Genomic DNA, 19,557 nt, shown 5'->3' with positions numbered 1-19,557 from the left:
TTGGTGAAAAACGATTTTTTTCTCTTGCTTTTCTCTCGATTGCTAAAAAATCCAATAAGAGAAGCTTGTGCAGTGCATTTCATGCAACCACATTTCCCAAGGGGAGGGAAAGCTGGGAGGTCTTGAGGGTTTGGGGTTCTTGACACTTTGGCATTCGACAAATGCTAGAACACCGGAAAAAGTACCCCAAACCACAAAATATTGAAGGAGAAAATTGAGAATTTTCTCGAGGATGGCACGAAGACCATAAAATGAAGAAGAATTTTGTTTACCCACGTCACTTGATCAACTGAGAGTGGATTTAATTAAATTTATTTAGTACCTCTCAGACTGTCATCAAATTAATTAATAAACTAAAAAAAATCAATTGGTTTGCATTGGTGTGAAATGTGAATAATTTTTTATTGTTTTTTTTTGCAACAAAATTGCAGACCTGCAAACCCTTGAACCGGAGACTGATTGTTGGCCTGAAATGTTTATTTATTCTGTTCTCGTATGCCAGCAGGATAAATAAAATTATTTATTAATTGATTTTTAAGCGCTATTCATCAAAAAATTTAATCATGATGCACAAATTGACTTAATTGAAGTAAATTGAGCGTTTGTAAATATTTTGTGTTAGTTCCCAATATTCAAAATTGAACATTGATGAGCTTTTTTTCCCCGTGCATACCTTTGATAGAAATTTTTACTGAGTTTCCCGTCAAATCCTTTTAAAATTGCTTCGAGGTGGAAGTAGCGCTCAGAAGCTGATTAAATGTGAATAATTGTATTATCAAGTTTAACGTTCATGGTGAACAGTTGGTGAATTATCATTTAATTACATTCCACGCCACTCAAATTCAATGATGTAGAAGTTTGTTAAGAAGATTCCATTGGGATTTGTGGAATAACATCTCTTGTGGTTCTCATTTTTCGCATCAATGGCTGAAATTAGCACGCGTGGAGATAAATCATTTGTCCAGCTATTGGTTGAACATTTTCGGTTGGTAAAAGAAAATTTCACGCAATATTTAACCGTTTCCCAAAGTGCTTTGAACTGGCAGTATTTGCTTCTCCTCTCAGAGAATTTCTCTTAAGTTATAAGAAAGTCAATGGAGAAGAAAATGGTACTGTTAGGAACAATCTTGGCAGAAGAATTGCATTGTTTCCGCATCTGACTGTCCAACAGAGTGAACTATTCTTTGATTCTTTTTTCTTAGATCGCCCATTTGCGGAAATAACTAATTCTCTCTTCGCCGACTGTTCTGTATCTGCACCTTCGTCCAAGAACAAGGTGGATGGAGATTGTGGGCGAAATTGCGAGACAATGTGTCTCTCAAGAGATACATTTTTCATCTCAGCTGAATGTGGGTTCGTGAAAGAATGGAAAAGTCTACATTTGAAATAGTTTTCGCTGGCTTTCCAATACTTAATTTAGGACTCTTATGAAATGCTTCAAAGTTGCTTCAAAAATCCGGTGTTCGTGAAGATAAGGTCCTCGAAAACTTTCTTTGTAAAATTTTGCTAAAAAAAAATAGGCCACGCCCCTTGCAAGAGCAATCTTTAACCTCATTTATTATGACTTTTAATTTCAATATTTAATAAGGGTTGACTAAAAGATTTTCAGCAAATTCAGATCTATAATGCAGTTTTCTTGGGGAGGAAATGAAAAGCTCCCCCTACAAAAATATAGATCACTGCCTCAATAATGCTTGATTATTTGAAAATCCAGTGAAAAGAACTTAACAGTAGTGGGAAGTGGGGTACTTTTGAATGTGGGGCACCTTTGAAATTGGGATTTTTCACCTATTTTTAAATAAAATTAAACCTTATCGTGATATAATTTAGGTGCACAAATATATTGAGAAGGTAAATTGCATTGTGATATGGCTCAGTTCTATTTAAACATAGGAGAAAAATCCCAATTTCAAAGATGCCCCACTTCCCCCTACTAGAAAAAGGGTCCCGATCAAAATTCCAAAAGCCAAAATCCCGAAAGTCAAAATCCCTAAATTATTCTAAACATTTTCCTCCATATAATTTCATCCGTTTCGGGATTTTGAATATTCGGGATTCCGACTTTCGGATTTTGGCTTTCGGGATTTTGACCCTTTCACATAATATGGACATAAATTTTTCTAGTGTGTAGAGACCATAAGGCGCTTGACGGTGACCTTCAATAATTGCGTTAGATATCGTCGGTTGCGTCTACCTCTGTCGTATCAGCATTTCTTTTGCGTCAGCATTTCACGCAAGAGGGGACGTCTGTATTGTAGCTTGCACCAAATGCAGATACAAAACAAATACAGATACGACAGAGGTAAATAGATGCAACCGACGATATGTTTGTGGGCTGGGCCCTCGTGATCCTATCTTTGTACCGTAACATTCAGGTGGGCTGTGATCTTCCATCACTCCTACATTTACTACATGTACTCCTACATGTACTTTTACTACATTTGTTCGTAATTGTTCGTAAACAAAAATTTACGAACAAATGACAAAATTTTACGAACATTTTTTGTGTGTTTACGAACATTTACGAACAAATGTTTATAAAAGTACAAAAAATGTTCGTCAAATGATCATTTTACGAACAATGTTTGTGAAAAATGTACAAGATTTTACGAACTTGTTTGTGGGTTATACGATTCACGAGCATTTCGTAAATCCGCCATAGGATTTCACAAACAATTTTACAAAACATTTTTTTCTGTGTAGCTATTAAAATATAATATTATAATGGACCAAATTCATATATAACACATTGAAATAAACAATAAAAATAATTTTAAAAAAATTTACTTAATGCTTTAATTTTACGGAGTTGTAGTATAACTCTTAAGGAAAAGTGAGACACCTTTGAATTGAGTACTTTTAAAATATGGCTTCATAATACATTTTTGGAGTTGAAATTATATCATGTAGGGTAAGTGTGCCAAATTCCGGCCAGCTTGCAATTCCGGCCACCTCTTTTGTTCCTAGAATTTTCATGAATTTTTAGTTTTTACATACTCCAGAGATTATACAATGCAAAAGAATAGCAAAAAATGTAACTTCGACAAACGAGATGACGTGAAAAAGACATTTGAAGAATTCTCGAAGGGCAAAGAACTATGAGAATGAAGGTGGCCGATATAGGGCACCAAAGCTATGTCTACATTTTTATTAATTTTAAAATGTATTCAGAATGATTTTAAAGTAAAAAAAGAAGATAAACTGTTTACTTACAAGGTTCTAAGCAACACTCCTTAAGTAGAAGAAATGAAAAAAATCAATTTCTATTAAATATATTACATTTCAAACATGAGACTTTGGCGCTTGCATGCAACTATTCCGAAATTTGGCACACTTACCCTAGTCAGGTTTAGTTTCATTTAAAATTAGGAGAAAAAAATCCTATTCAAATGTAGGCCAATTCAAAGATAGGGGGTGTGGGGCTACTGATAACGCTATTTTTCGCATATTTCTAAAGGAACCTGAATCTGGATATAATTTAATTTAGATACACGATTAACTTATCCATGTAAATTACATTACGATAAAGCCTATAGATTTCTTTAGAAATATGCGAAAAAATGACATTCTACCACAATTTTCCTGACATACAAAATGTAAAATGAGGCGAACGTCAGTGTTTTGTGATGAGTAATGAAACTAAGATGGTCTAGCTCCGCCTTAACGTTAAGTACTTAATTAAGGACATTGGAAAGTCGTTAATAAAGCACTTTATAAAAAAGACGATCTTCACTTTTAAATAATTGTTCAAAAAACTTAAGAAAATGTTAATAAATTAAAGACTTTTCGTAAGTAATTTTCAAGTTATTTCTCCAATTATGTATGAGGATAACTGTTGACTATGATAACTATGTCTGATAACTGTCTGATAACTATGATATGAATAGTTTTGAGATTTCCTTACGGCAATATAAGCAATTTTTTTAACTCGAAAATTATCACTTCATGTCCGTACTCTGGATCCGACAAGGAGTTAGAATGTTTGAATAATGTGTCAGTTATTATGTGAGTGATTTTGCGTCAGAGTGACTCTGTATATCCGTGTGAATGACTGAATAATAGCGCATTAAATAAGATCTTTCATAGAGCTTGCAGTTTTGCTTAGTAATTGTCAAATTGCTGACAAATTAACTCTTATTTATTCAGAAGAAGAGTATCTTTTCATACCGCAATAATTTGAATACTTATACGTAATAATTCAATTTTGAATAGTGAAAGATTCCTCAGAAAAGCTATGCAAGCCATTGTGAAGAGGCGTCGACCTTGGGGCAGATCTAAGACAAGGTGGTTGATCAAATTCAGGATCTTACCTTGAAGCGCTTTGGGATTGACCGTGAATATCTTCCTGCAGTGGCGGATGATCGGCTGGTGTGCGCTGCTAACCTAGATGTCCTAAGCCCGCGACCCCAATAAGGGATAAACGGTTGAAGATTATGATGACAATGAATTTTGAATAATGTTTTTGACTATGCATCTTACAAATGCAGATATTCTAGATTCATGAAGTAAACTTGAAATGAATCTCTTCATTCTTGTTGTGTATTTAGATACAGAAATGTCCAATAAATCAGAGTAATAATTTGCCCTTCGTGTAATACAAAGATCCCTCTATTAATCTTTTAAAATTTTTAAATCTAATGTTTAGATGTAACTCCTGAGGGTAACTAAATATTATACAATTCTTATTGAAAATAATCACTGAACCTAAGATAGAGTTTCTTCTTAGGTTTTATTATTATTATTTATTATTATTTTTAATAAAATTTGGGATTCAAAGCGTTTTATAGTTATCGCGAAAAGAATTCTTGCAATATTTCTAATATTTCAGAAAAATCCTAAATACACCAGCACGGTACTCAAAAGTCAGCCGCAAGATCTTCTTATAAGGCCAGAATGTGGCTGAAGAGAATGGTTGATGGAGCTACAATGTTGTTTTCTGGAGGAGAGAAGTGGTGTACAGATGAATATTTCAGAATTCATTGTTTGAAATTGAACGGTGCTGGATCGACTTTTGAACAAGATACACGTCCGCAGCCACCCACTCGTCCTCCAGAATACTGTTCTTGGAGGAGAAAAGACTCTATTTTATTATTAATTGCCCCACGTAATTCCACCAAACGCAGCCAATTGTTTCAGTAATTTAAATTAGTGCTCTCTCAACTCGTCATGCGGGACAAATTTCATAATATTTAGGTCGATATCTGAATCATAGAGAGGGAATCTAAATTAAAGTCCTGCGGCTTGACGCTGCGTGAAAAGGTAGATAATAAATTAACTACACAGAAAAAAAATATTTTGTAAAATTGTTCGTGAATGTTTGTAAAATCCTATGGAGGACTTACGAAATGCTCATGAATCGTATTACCCCTCAAACATGTTCGTAAAATGTTGTACTTTTTTCACAAACATTGTTCGTAAAATGATCATTTGACGAACATTTTTTGTACTTTTACAAACATTTGTTCGTAAATGTTCGTAAACACACAAAAATGTTCGTAAAATTTTGTCATGTGTTCGTAAATGTTTGCCAGACAAACAAAAATTTACGAACAAATACGAACAAATGACAAAATTTTACGGACATTTTTTATGTGTTTACGAACATTTACGAACAGATGTTTGTAAAAGTACAAAAAATGTTCGTGAAATGATCATTTTACGAATAATGTTTGTGAAAAATGTACAAAATTTTACAAACATGTTTGTGGGTTATACGATTCGCGAGCATTTCGTAAGTCTGCCATAGGATTTCATAAGCATTTACGAACAATTTTACAAAATATTTTTTCCTGTGTAGTAGAAAATTGAATGCATTAAATCCCACGTGGTAAATAATAAATCAACAGGATGAGGCGGTGAAGAAATTTTCATACAGGAGTCACGGTTGATTGAATATTTAGTCAATTGAACAATATTTGAATTTAAACATAACGGATTTAAACAGATTCTAAAGCTATTGAAATCCAAGAAAGTTTCATGCAAGAGAGAAATACAATTTAGTTGGAATTAGCATAAAATTGCAAAGTGAGATTCATGTTTGTATATTGAGACAGTATCTTATAAACATTTTATCTAGTTTGGAAACTTTTAAATTCTGCATGCGTGATTTGTGAATTTTGAATTTCAAAACACGACTTAGAAGAATTTCAATTTGTAGAATTCCACCAAGTTTTGTGCAACACAAGAATAAACTTTATCAACAATTTGCAATTTTAATTTCAAGAAAATCCTATTTGTGTTCGTTAAAGTTAGATTTTTTTAAACTTTTATTTTGAAAGTTTTGCTTGTTTGAAACTCATTGTGATACTCTTCTAATGCAATCAATAAATGTATTTCTAGAATGCATAAGAATATTTCTGTATACTTTTTAAATTAAATGTATTTCACAAATAAAACATAACACCCAACTTTTAACCCTTTGAGGACGATTGGAACACCGGTGTCCCATAAAGAAAATAATTTTTTCCTGACTACCTAAAGTTATTTTTTCCTTATGTTTGTACGCATTTAATTGCAAAGTAGAAGGTTGAAGGAATCTAAGATATTTTTTGCAAGTCTCCAGCTATTTACTATACAGTAAATATTTAAGCTTTTAACGACGAATTTTTAAATTTTCATATTGAAAAATCATTTTAATTATTTTTTATACTTCCAATTTTTTTAAGCAAAATCGTTTCGGTAAAAGAAACTACAATACTCAAACATAATATTTTTCATAATTAACAATCATTGGTATCGTTAGAAAAATTGCATAAATTTTTGGGCGATTTTTGCCCCTGTCGTTCATAAAAACAAAAAATACACCAAATCAGACTTTGTTGGATTTTCTAAGGTTAGATGTAAGACCTTTTACTGATTTTGTTTATCGTTTTCATTTTTATTGCTGATGTTCGATCCGCGAAAACTATTAAAGGCTGTTAAAGGGTTAAAGGCTGATTCATATGTTTTTCAATAGTTTGTAAGTTTAAAGTGTCGAATTTTTAATCTTTACGCTGAAATGTAACAAATTTCACAACAACGGAACGAAAATGTCAAACGTTTTCAAGATTTATTAATTTTAAACTGATCAACAGGACCTTTTACATATTTAAATATAGAAAATTTCGAGGTAAGCCTGTCAATTCTAAGGGCCAAAAGTAGACTTAAACTGATCCTGAAAATGTTTAGCCTGTGAAATTTAGCATTAAAGAATTATTTTATATTGTCATATACTGCGCTCAAGACGATCGATAATAGGTCCTTTGCATAATTTTTTTTTACTTATTCTTTTACTGATAAATTTTACAGGCTAAATATTCGGGAGGATCCGCCTGAATATTCTTGGGCCAGGACACTTAAATACTTAGTTAAAATCCAATATTTACGATTATGAATTAAAATAACTTGCGATTCATTTTTAAAGTTAAAGCTTCAGTTTTGAAGTTAAAGCAATCTTAAAGGAATTTGACAGTATCATTTCAATGTTGTTGTTGTGATGTTTGTTACATTTTCTTCTTAAGGATTAAAAAATTTATATTTTAAAATTGAGAATCTTTATCAGGGAATACGAATTAATATTTAAACACCCTTTTAAAGATTTAAGGTTTAAAGATTTATCTCAGAATTGATGAGAAGATTGGTGTACATTAAACGGCATTTGCCTTTAGTTTACCCGACCTAACACATTATAACTAATAATTTCATTACTCAATAACTTAATTTAAAGGAGTTGTAGAACAACCAAGTACTTAAGAAAATATACGTAAATGAGACAAACGTCAATGCTTTGTGGCGAATAGTCAAAATACGATGGCATGATTTAGCCTTAAGACAAAGTACTTAATTAGGTCCTTCGTATGTGTCCTAAATTAAGTAGTTTGAATTAAGGAAATAAAAAGTACTTTTCGCTAAGTACTTAATAAGGGATTGGATTTTCATCTAATTATTTTTCAGTAGTTATCCTAATGGCTATGAAATGTATTTGCAATTCTGAAAAAAATAAGAAAAGTACACTTTTGTCTTCTTGTCTAGCTCCTAGCTCTATCAATGGGGGCTTGGGACACACATACTTTTCCACCAGATTTATTGCTGCCGAACAAGCTCTTCAAGTCCCTCTGAAGAAAGGTTTCCAAGGCATCTGGAATAAATAAAATTCAGAAAATATAATTGATGACTGATAATATAATATTGGAAGTTTTGTAAGATACTAATAGAACACAAGTTTATAGGACTACACTCCCGGATAGGTAACTTACACCCAGTATCACGCGTTAATCCTTTAACGACGAGACAGTTTTCGCTAACCGAAAATCACCAATAAAATGAAACCGATAAATAAAACTTTTGAAACGTCTTAAATCTAACCTTCGAAAAGCCAATAGAGTCTGATTTGATGTATTTTGTACCTCTATGAACGATAGGGACAAAAATAACTAAAAATTTTAAGTAATTTTTCTGACGATACCAATAACTGATAATTTTCATTCTAATGAAAAATATTATGTTTGAGTATTGTAGTTTCTTGTCCCAAAACGATTTTGCTTAAAAAAAACTGGAAGTATAAAAATTAAATAAAATCAATTTTCAATATGAGGATTTAAAAATTCGTTATTTTTTAGCTTAGAAATTTAATTTATAACAAATAGCTGGAGACTTATAAAAAATATCCTAGATTCCTTCAAACTTCTACTTTGCAATTAGGTGCAAACATAAGAAAAAAATAGTTTAGATAGTCAGGAAAAATTATTTTCTTTATAGGACACCGGTGTTCCAATCGTCCTTAAAGGGTTAAAGGGAAAACTTAGCAGAATATGAGACGATTGTTGTCAATTTACGCTACCAGATCGCTTGTTGAGAGCACGAAAAGAAAGATTTAATAGAATTTAGTTTAGAGACCAATTCTGTGAGATTTAAGTGTTTCAACATTTATGTAGGGAGCATTTTGGATTTAAATTTAGAAATGTTTTAAATGCTTTCCAGTTTTACCCAATCACACAACATTCAGTTATATTTTTATATCTTAAATTTCACGAAATTATAACTCTCTGTCTCTCCGAAAACTGTCAAAGACAAACTTAAATTTGAACTTTTGAAATAAAACAATATTTTTAGTTGAGCTTCTACCATCTGCTGCAAAGTTTATATTATACAAATATTTCTCTTTATCATTTTGATGTCTTATTGTTATTATGCTTTCCCCATCTCATGGTGCGGAGGCCCCATCAGCAAAAGAATGTCACTCTTTCACAATAAATTCCCCCAGAAATTTCCATTTAAATCTACAAAAGTCTAAATTACGTCTATGACTCTGCATTTGTTATCTCATTTCAAAAGCATTGTGTGCCAAAAGAAAGGAGAGTTCAGAGATGAGGTTGATGGAGCATGTGTTTGTCGTAGCACCAAAATTTTATGCTAACAATCCAATCAATACAGGCGTTCTTATCTTAGACATTTTATAGACAAAAGGACATGAGATAATTTTCATGCATCTCCTTTTATAGCCTTCAATGGTGCCGATGGTGGGACGATACAAGAAGAAAATGATGCTTCTAGAGACTAAGAATTGTATGATGAAGCCACATAAAATATGGTGTGAAATCGGAGAATGTTTTAATAATTTATCAACTTAATTAACAGTGTTTGCTTACGAGGAAGAAGAAAATCGTGTGATTTTCGGTTTTCCTAAAGAAAGCAGAATGGGAGGTTCTCTTGTAGATTTCTTGGGTGGAACTTCGAAAGCTGAAGGAGAAGAGGATATGATGGAAGGTTATAGAAAAAGGCTGTATACTTAATTTGCGGCAGAACAATTAAAGTCAAATGATCTGCGTGGTTTTAACAAATTGAATATAAATCACCGTGACGTACGCAATGTGTAGAAAATAATACAACCATTAATCTTCTTGTGGAGTGTCAACAATGTATGCTCAATATTTTTTCTTCCTCATCCCTGGCCTTTTATGCAAGTCCCATTCAATGGATTTACTCCATCTACTCACCAATTAAAAATTTTACCAAACCCCATAAATCTCGAGCATGATTCGGGAGAGTGCTACGTGTAAATGGCACAATTATCAACACCTCAATTCGGCGGGAAATCAGTGGCAAAATTTTCTGTCTCACGTGAGGGTGTTTGATTTATCTGACGGAAGCGTGAGCACATCCGGGAACGGAAGTGGGAATTAAATTATCCAGCATCAGAACAAATATCGTGTGATGGAATGGAATGAAGGGGAGAAAGACAATCCAAACCATCCAAACAGTGTGTGAGAGTCACAAATATTTATTGCGAGAGATACAGGAACAAATAGAAAAAGAATCTCTCGGAACATTCTTGGAAATGCGTTTTCCTTGTTTCCCAGATGCAACACGTCCCAGTGAAAGGGTTGACTTTTCTAGATAAAAGATTGCAATGCTTCAAAAACGAGTTTAAGTTTAAACGTAAAGAAAAAAATAATATGGTTTAGAATAAAAAGAGAATAACTTAGTATTTTGGGAAAAAATATAAAATATAAAAAATTAAAAATAACTTCGGGGGTGATGCCCCAATCAACGGCTCACAGTTCAGTAACACTGAGAAAAAAGGGGGTGCGATTAACTTTATTTCCTCATAACTTTAACACTTTTTAGATGTAAAAATATATCAACATTTTTTAATGTTAAATTTACACTTTTTAAGTGTAAAATTAACATGAAATAGGATAACTTTAACCCATAATACACTTAGAAAGCATAATATTTACACCGATTTCGGATCAATACTGCAGGGTAAAATTAACATTTCCGGAATGTTATTTTAACTTTTTAGGATTTCTCTCAATGAAGAGTTAGCCATTACAACTCACAATGCTTAGTAAGGTATCTTAACACAGAGTAGTATTAGCTGTTTTTTCTCTTTCTTTATCATACATTGTAAATTTGTTTATAAAGATTGCATAAAATTTTACATCCTATGGAGGATTGGCATATACAACCTGTGATGGAGTTTTCCACAGTTTTCACTTCTGAGGTTGGTCATCAAAGCTTAGACGGCGGTGGCCGCTAAAAAAACTACAATGTACTTTTGTCTCTCTTGTGCTGTTCCTATAAGCATTGCTTATAGTAAATATTTATCTATCTATCTAAAAAAATTCTCGCTTTTGGCTATGCATGCACTAGAGCAGAGACATGCAAGAACCGTTGAAACTGAATAAACGTCAAATGAAACATGTACGTCAATGGTCAAAACTCTACCAGGAACAAACTTATTTTGACGTTTATTCGGTTTCAACGGTTCTTGCACACCTCTGCACTAGAGAATAAACGGTGAAAGATAGTAACTTAAGGTCATGGGGAAACGCCCCTTCCACAAATGGACGATCATGTAAGCATACTACTACCATGTTCTTTTTTTTTCTAATCCTCTTTTTGTAATGCATAAAACGTTCTGTTCTTTTAATAATTTGCTTGAAATAGATTTGTGAGCTAAACAGTTATAGATTTCGATCAAGGCACTTTAATGACCCTACTCTATCGATCTTCTATATCCTCAATGTATGATAGTTTGAGGATCAGTTCGAGGATCAGCCTGTGTCTATTTTCGGCATGACTGTAGGGACAAGACACTTTGTGCACCCAATCAGTCTTTGGGAATTCATAATAACGGCAGGGACTTTAGCCGCGAAGCCGATTCATCTTGCAAGTCCCTGCCGTTATTTTGAATTCCCAAAAAACTGATTGGGTCCATAATATGCCTTGTCCCTAAGATTTGTCTTAGTGGGAGGTCAAAAGTGTGCATATGCATCTTGAAATAATGAATATGCCTTCTGATGTGCATAAGACTTTTGGGCAAAGAAGCGTTCATGCTTTCCTTTTGAATACTCCTTATGCAGACACTCAATTGATTCTGTTCCTAATTCGTTAACACACCCTTAACAAGAGTAATCTTTGCTGAACTCCCACCACCAGTATCAGTAGCTAATGTAATTATTCATTAACAGTCACATTCTGATAAGAATTGTAAAATGAAGGTCCAGTAATGTTTAAAAATCCATCATTCACTAAATCCAACTACTACATTTTCAGCACAATCAATGTGTCTAGTCTAAAGGATAAAGTTGTACAGTAGAGCCTCGCTATAGGGGAAACTGGGGCACCACCAAACACGGGGTACCACCAAACAGTAATTTTTATTTCTAAACTACTTGGACTATCTCGACCATTCCTTCAGTGGACAAGCATCCTTATAGTGCCTATAAATTCCTATCGGTCTTATCCTCTGATATCCAATAACCGATTAAAAAATCGCAGTGTTTGGTGGTACCCCGTGTTTGGTGGTGCCCCAGTTTCCCCTAGGCCATATGTGGTTCCAGATTTGACACTTGGGTCGCACTATAGTTCATGTCATTTTTTAAAATTATCAATGACTTTTAGTATTGAAATTGCTCGACGGCTTCCACTTTCTTTGCGATTGTGGTACTTGTCCTCGCTCTCTTCATTATGCATCACAATTATCACAACTACTCAATAAAATTTGCCAAAAATATTAAAATAATTATGACAACATTGCATGTCGCGTACTAAAAAAACATTACCTAACTTAAAATCACTGTTTTGAAATCAACGGTCGATAAATTGTGGACTATAGAGCGATGGCCTATGTAGCGGGGTTCTACTGTAAACTGATTTCAGAAAAACTATATTTTGATTAATATGATACTTCCTCATAATTTGAATGCAGCTTAATGGATCATAAAAGATATTAACGCTATTGAAAAACTTTTTGAATCGTACTCACAAAAATTCTTTAGGGTTACAAAACAATTTTCGTGATGTTATTCATATATGAATATAAATTGTGCAAGCATATCGTTTTAGTAATAATATTGACAAAAGGTTGGTTGGTTTTGTTATTCTTTGTACCAGTCTCTTGACAACGTCGTTTCGAAAAGTTTGTAAAAGGGTTTACGCACGGCTCTTCGTTATCCGGCACTTCGTTATCCGGGTGACAGCTGCCAAACACTGGCGGTTGATGTATTCAAAATTATTTTTACTAAGCATGAAGTTTCTCCAGAGTGAATTAAAGTATTATTATCATTGTACCGAAGTTTTTAATAGATAATTGTGATAAAAAATTAAACATAAGCACACTATGAAGAAAATTCTCTTGTTCTTTGTCAGACAGAAAATAAATTCACACAGCACAAAATATAAAAACCGTTGATCATTCAAAAAAACCTAAATGTCATTTTGTCCCCCAGTCAGCCGGATAACAAAGAGCCGTGTGTATGTATATTTTCAAAATCCTAAAATCCAAAAGCAGTTTACAAAAGTCAAGGAGATGTTACACAAGATTCAATTTACTTTTTATCGAATAAATATAACTAAGAAAAATCAAATCTTCTTATTATTTGTTCGCAAATACTTGTTAAAATTTTGTCGATTTAACAAGAAAAGGAATAATACTATCTTTGTTAGAGATTTTTTTAAATTGTTTTCTTTAATTTTGTATTTTAAATTAAAATATTGTTTTTTTTTTAAATCATAACAAAAGATGTATCCACTTTGCCGCTTGACTTTGACTTTGTAGATTCTTTAAACGGGCACTCAATAGGTCTAGTGGTATTGTACTGGCTCTATGATGCGAGTGTCCCGGATTCGGATCCCCTATTAGATCATCAAAAATTTCCCTGTCGTTAAAGGTGTTAATATACCATCCAGTCCAGTGAGCTGCAGAGCAATTGACTGGGAGGGGGGGAAGGCACTGAAAACCCCATCCCTGTATAAGAGAAAATAATAATGGATGTTCCGACCTCCCCTTGCAGGAAGACCTAGGGGAGACTTGGGCAGTAACAAGCATAGGGTAGCACGAAACACTTATATTTGTCAATCATTTCTTCAGTGGACGAGGATCCCTATGGTATCTATCAATTCATATAGGTCTCGTCTTCTAAAACCAAATATTTAAGTAAAAAAAATTGTAGTGTTAAGTGCTACCCCTTGTTTACTTCTGCCCCAGTTTCCCCTAAGTTCCTCTATGGAATGTTGTACCTCTGCGTCATTATTTTCAAACTCTTGTGAGGAATCTCAGACAAACCCTAATCTCTTATCTGTAGTAGTCCCAATTCTGTTCTCAGCACATGTTCACAGACTCTTCTCGACAAGTTCATAATCTCCCGCATATGATATTGTAGGAAAAGTAAAAAAAACGGTCGAGAAAGAAGAACGGGAGAACTCTTTAGCGCAAGGGCAAATAGTGTTAAAATCCACAGAGTGTCTTCAACGGAGTTCTTTGTCATGTAAACAATTCCTAAACTTGACTCTCTCACATATTCTCGAGGGAGCTTCCCAATTCCCATTCCTGCCGGGAAATACTATAATTCTCTATGTTTATCTTTGCCACCATTGAAGGAAAGTTGTACTCGACAGTTTGAGGAGCTTTCTCATTTGAAATTCTTTCGCTATTGAAATTTGCAAACAAGTGGATTGAGTGACGACCTTCTTTGCCATGTCGATGGATTTCTTTCTTGTCGTTCTTGGGATTTAGTCCATTCTTTCTCGTCAATTTCAATGCTCAATTGCTCTGTTTTCTCTTGTAAATGCTATTTTTAGCTCTAATTGATAGTCTCAATTGTCCACCCAAAAATAACATAATTGCAATCTTGTTCTGACTTCAGGGTAAAATGTATTGTAAGCAAGAAAAAAAACTGAAACAGGAAAAAATTTAACAACATTGTTGTTTTTTTGTGGAGGAAAAATGTATGTCACGAATTCTCTGGGAAGTTCTTTTGTTCTTCAGGCATTCTTACCTAAAATTGCACAGAAGACGGAAAACGAAGGCTTCAAAGAGAGCAATATTGTAGTAATTGAAACATATTTGCTTCAAAGTCAAATGGAATATTTATGAATGAGCTATAATAGTTATACATTTAATTATCTCATTAGGAACACGCGTATATGTTGCATTTTGTTGGGCTGAAAAACCCATAATGCTCCTCGTGTCTTAAAACAATGCGGATCTCTGTTTGCATTTTTTTACTACATTGCAAAATCTATTATCTCTTTTTTTCATTCTCTTTATTTTTATTTACAAAGAAAAAACTCCATCACTTCTCGCCAATTTGCAGATGGAGATGTGAGAAAAAGAACTCAAGTGAACTCTTTTGCTTTGAAGAAAATGATCATGTTGCTCACGCCGTCAGAGCAGAAACTTGTGAATATATTCGAAATGATAATTGATATAATTGAATATGTTGTCAGTTGAGTGAAACAAACACAGAAGTGTTGGAAAAGAACAAGAAACTTCTTGCGATGTATGTAATTTTATTTAATAGCAATTAACCAAGTCAATTAAATAAGTGATCTAAACTCCAAGTTCTTTGGTGGGATATGTCTCCAGAGATGTAATATGGAATTTATTGACGCCTTTTCAGCCCCACAATCCCCATGAATTTTGCATCAAAATGCCAAAATTAGATTTTGAAACTCCTCTCATTCACGCGGAATTTCCATTTTAATTCGCGCCTCTCTTCGTCAAATACTTTACCATGGTTAGATCTCAAAAATGGGGAGGGTATATTCACCCACTCAAACTCCATTGTGCACAAAATTATGATTGAAAGACTGTTGGGGATTTGCAGATATTTTCTGAAAATTTCATGACACTTTGCTATATAGTTTGGAAATTAATTCCGAAGAACAAGAAAACTTATTAAATGTAGACTTGATGGAAACACTCGCAATACTAATAGTTATTAAATTCTTATAAATTGTTTGTAATACCTTCTCATCTCAGGTATTTAATTAAACTTGATTTATTGCAAATTTCTGGTGATTTGTGTGTAATTCCAAAGGTTTTACAACAATGCGAAATTCTTGTGTAAAACATGATGTTTCTATTAGAATTGAAACCTTGCACAAATTGTTAATAAATGGAATATAAATGACTGAGAAAAGAAAATGGAAGAAAATCTATAAATGTAGAACAAATAGCATAAGTATGACTCCATTTAATACTTTTCTAAAGTTTTAATTGAATTTTGTTGTATTTTCCAATTTTTGATTAAATTCAATGTATCAACACAAATCCTTTTCCCTTAAGATTTAGCAATCTATTTTAATTGGTCATAAGTACAGAAATACAGAAATCCGCTATTTAAAATTAAGCAAATTTACTCAAAAAATTGTATACATTTTACCCAAAGAATATTATTTTCCAATCGGAAATCAATCGGTTTCCAGATGGTCATAGTACGATACTGGCAGTCATTTTAAGAAAATAATAAATAAGTAAATGAATGATTAAATAAATAAATAATAAAGATATATAAACCAGTATAGACAAATTTTATACTGGGACGTGTTATAATTAAAACAACCCCTTAAAAGAGAAGGTAGACTAATAACACGTACTAGGAGAACAGTAGATATTTTACCAGAACAAGATTGGAAGCCTAGACTTTGGAGGTGTAACCGAGGATTAATTATCTTGAGTTATCAATCACCCATAGTAATCAGTAAATAAGTCTCTGAATCTCAGTTCATTTTGGATTGATTTTAGAAATCGTCGGATTTATTTTAGAAGTTTTATAGGTTCAATTTTAACCGTGCTATCACACTAGGATTTTTTCAATATGTAAATTCAATTTAATTTTCAGATAATTTGTTCCTATACGTTATTTTCCACTAAAAACCAATTGAATTGATAGATCTGAACTTATTTATTAATAAAAACTAATACTTGCCCCAGAAAAACCTGTTTAAATATGTTAAAATAGCATAAATGTGGTTGCTCAAATAAATTTGAATTCAGCAAATTAAAATGTTAAAATTGCTCATTAATTTCAATTTTATTGCAGTTGAACAAGTAGTCTTTTGAAGAAAATTGTTCTTATTAATTTTACTTACTCATAATTAATATTATTTGTGGCCAAATTATAAGATAAGTACAGTGTTTTAGTGATAAACTTGCATGAAGTGAAGTTTAAGTATCGGGAGTAATTCATTATGTTCCTCCAAAGCCATTCGAAGGAAATTGTTTGTTATGTTAAGAAATTTCAGTTAGGACATGGGACGACTTCATACATATTTTCAATAAGACTGTATGAAAGTCGCTGCATGAACCCTTTGCCTACAAATCATTTTTTCTGGCTTTGGGGGTCCTTCTGAATAACACATAAGTGACTTATAAGACATTTTAAGTACTATCACACATATTCCGGAGTCATTCACAATCAAAAATCTCGCGGCACTATTTAAAATTGAGCAATTTCTTGCAAAATGTGTCCTGACTGTGAGGATTTTCAAGTAAATTCTAGAAATCTTAATGCTCAATTGACTCAATTGAATTTAAAATTAAAACGTGAAAAATCCTAGTGTGATAGTACCGTAAGAATCTTCTGGGTTGAATTTATAAATTTTGAAACAGATCTTAGAAGTTTTGTAGGATTAATTCCAACAAAATTAGATCCCGGTCAAAATTCGGAAAGCTAAAATCTCGAACGCTAGAATCTCGAAGTAGCTAAAATCCTGAATGTCAATATCCCAAAAGCCGAAATCTAGTCCCCGGCGAGTGGCCTTCAAAGTTGAAGACAATTTCTTACTTTCACATACAAATGCGTATGGGAATTTTTCTGCACTCGTGATCGTTATGCTAAATATTTAAAAAGTGAGAAGTTTTTCCGTATTATAAGATACCTTTCCGTATGGAGGGATAAATATCCTAAATTTTTGTTTAAATAAATTTTTTCCTTGGAGCACTGTGAGCTGAGTTCGAGATCAATTTAGGAATTTGGGTTCAAATAGCTCCATATAAAAAGGCCAACTTGCCAGGCGCTTGGCCGAAATGGTTAGAAATCCTGAACATACAAAGTTCCGAATGGGCCAAAAGGACCAAAAGACGAACGCCAACATTCCAAAAACGCTAAAATTGTGAATAATCAAAATTCTGAAAAAGGTGAAATGCGAAGGATTCTGTGAAGTAATTTCCTGAAGCACAGAAAATTTCTCTTTGCCTTCAACAAGCGCGGGTGCAATCGTGGGAGTAGCTATGACACTAGAACATGCTATGACATACTATCCTGATTTCTTAAAAGTGTCATAACTACTCCCACGATTACATCCATACTTTCTGGAGGTAAAGGGAAATTTTATGTGTTTTGCGAAATTATGCACCGTATAATTTCGTCCCTTTCAGGATTTGATCATTCAAGACTTTGGCTTTCCGGATTTTAGTTTTTCGGAAATTTTACCCTTTGATTTTCGATTTTGGCTTTAATTCAGCCCTTATGGGACTTTGCCTCTTCGTAATTTTGGCTTTTCGGAATTTTGGCTTTCGGGATTTTGGCCATCACCGGTATTGTACACTAACTTCGAAAATATTTGTAACTGAAAACACTGCTCTACAGAATCTGCCAAATCTAAATCTCCCAAATTCTGTTAATAAATTAATGTTTTTAATGATTGAGAACCATATTTTTCTGCTACTACCTGAGTATTTGAAGATTTGTAATGAAAGTACTTACGGGTACTTGATTTAAAGTTGGAAAAACAATTTAATCCCTCATAAATTCCATTTTTTTTAAATTGTTGTTTAAATTTAGATTTCAAAATTCGAACGACAATGGAGAGATGTTGTTCGTCACTTCTCAAGAGTTCGAATTTGGAAGACTCTAGTGTAATTACATTTTATGAACGTCTTTTTGAAAACTTTGAAAACGTGAATATCATCTAGCGAGTATGCGTAGTACTGTTCTTAATTTCAAATTGATCTCGCAATAAACGAATTAACTAAGTCAACCTGGACCACCTGGACCAAAAATTCGTCGTAGAATCCTAATCCCAAACGTAGCTAAGAGTCCGCAGTTATATATGCTGAGGACTCACGTTTTAGACGAATTACCTGAGAACTGGAAGGATCACAGTCCTATACAGTAGTAGCTTAGTCTTTATACCTAAAGCGGTCTTCAGACTAGAGGTTTAGCCCAGTTCCCGCATGTCTCCAAATCCTATATAGTGAGCAATTTTATTGCTTTTTGAGAGCCTAACAGGTTAATTATTTTTAATAATCCAATCCTAAGTTAAATCTTTCCAAAAAATCGTGATTGATAAGGAATTGGAGCAGTTAAGCCATTTGGCTAAGCTTTGGGTCTGAAGCCCGTATAAAGCGGTCTCCAGACCAGAGGTTTAGTCTTAGTTATAGAACGATTAAAAACCTAAATACCAAGCAATTTTATCGGTTTGTTTTGAATCTAATGAAACATTTGCACTTAATATCTAATCCTAAATAAAAATTTCCCAAGAAATTGAGGATTGGTCGCAACTCGAAATTTAATTAGAATTAAGTAAAAAAAATTATTATTATATAGTCAGAAAGAGAATTTCTATTCTTATGACATAAAATAAACATTATTATCTATCTATCTATCTAATATTGACTGATTCGAATTTAGAGTAGTTAAGCTATATATGGCTAAGCCTTAGGTCTGAAACCTGTACAAGGTTCTGGAGTGAAAAACTCTTGACAGTCTGAAAAGGGCCCTTTTGGCTTTCAGTTGAATTAAGAATTAGTATTTGCAAGAATATCGTATTTATTTATTGAATAAG

General features: G+C 33.1%; 1 protein-coding gene across 1 annotated transcript in view; it reads left to right on the top strand.

Moving 5' to 3' along the window:
• The window catches only part of LOC129798099 (uncharacterized), a 48,078-nt gene that overhangs the window by 23,324 nt on the left and 5,197 nt on the right, over nucleotides 1-19,557 (top strand). The window lies entirely within an intron of this gene.

This window comes from Phlebotomus papatasi, chromosome 1 (genome assembly GCF_024763615.1).
Source record: "Phlebotomus papatasi isolate M1 chromosome 1, Ppap_2.1, whole genome shotgun sequence".
Lineage (NCBI taxonomy): Eukaryota > Metazoa > Arthropoda > Insecta > Diptera > Psychodidae > Phlebotomus > Phlebotomus papatasi.
The sequence above is the reverse complement of the archived record's forward strand: the minus strand, read 5'-3'. Positions and strand labels throughout refer to the sequence as shown.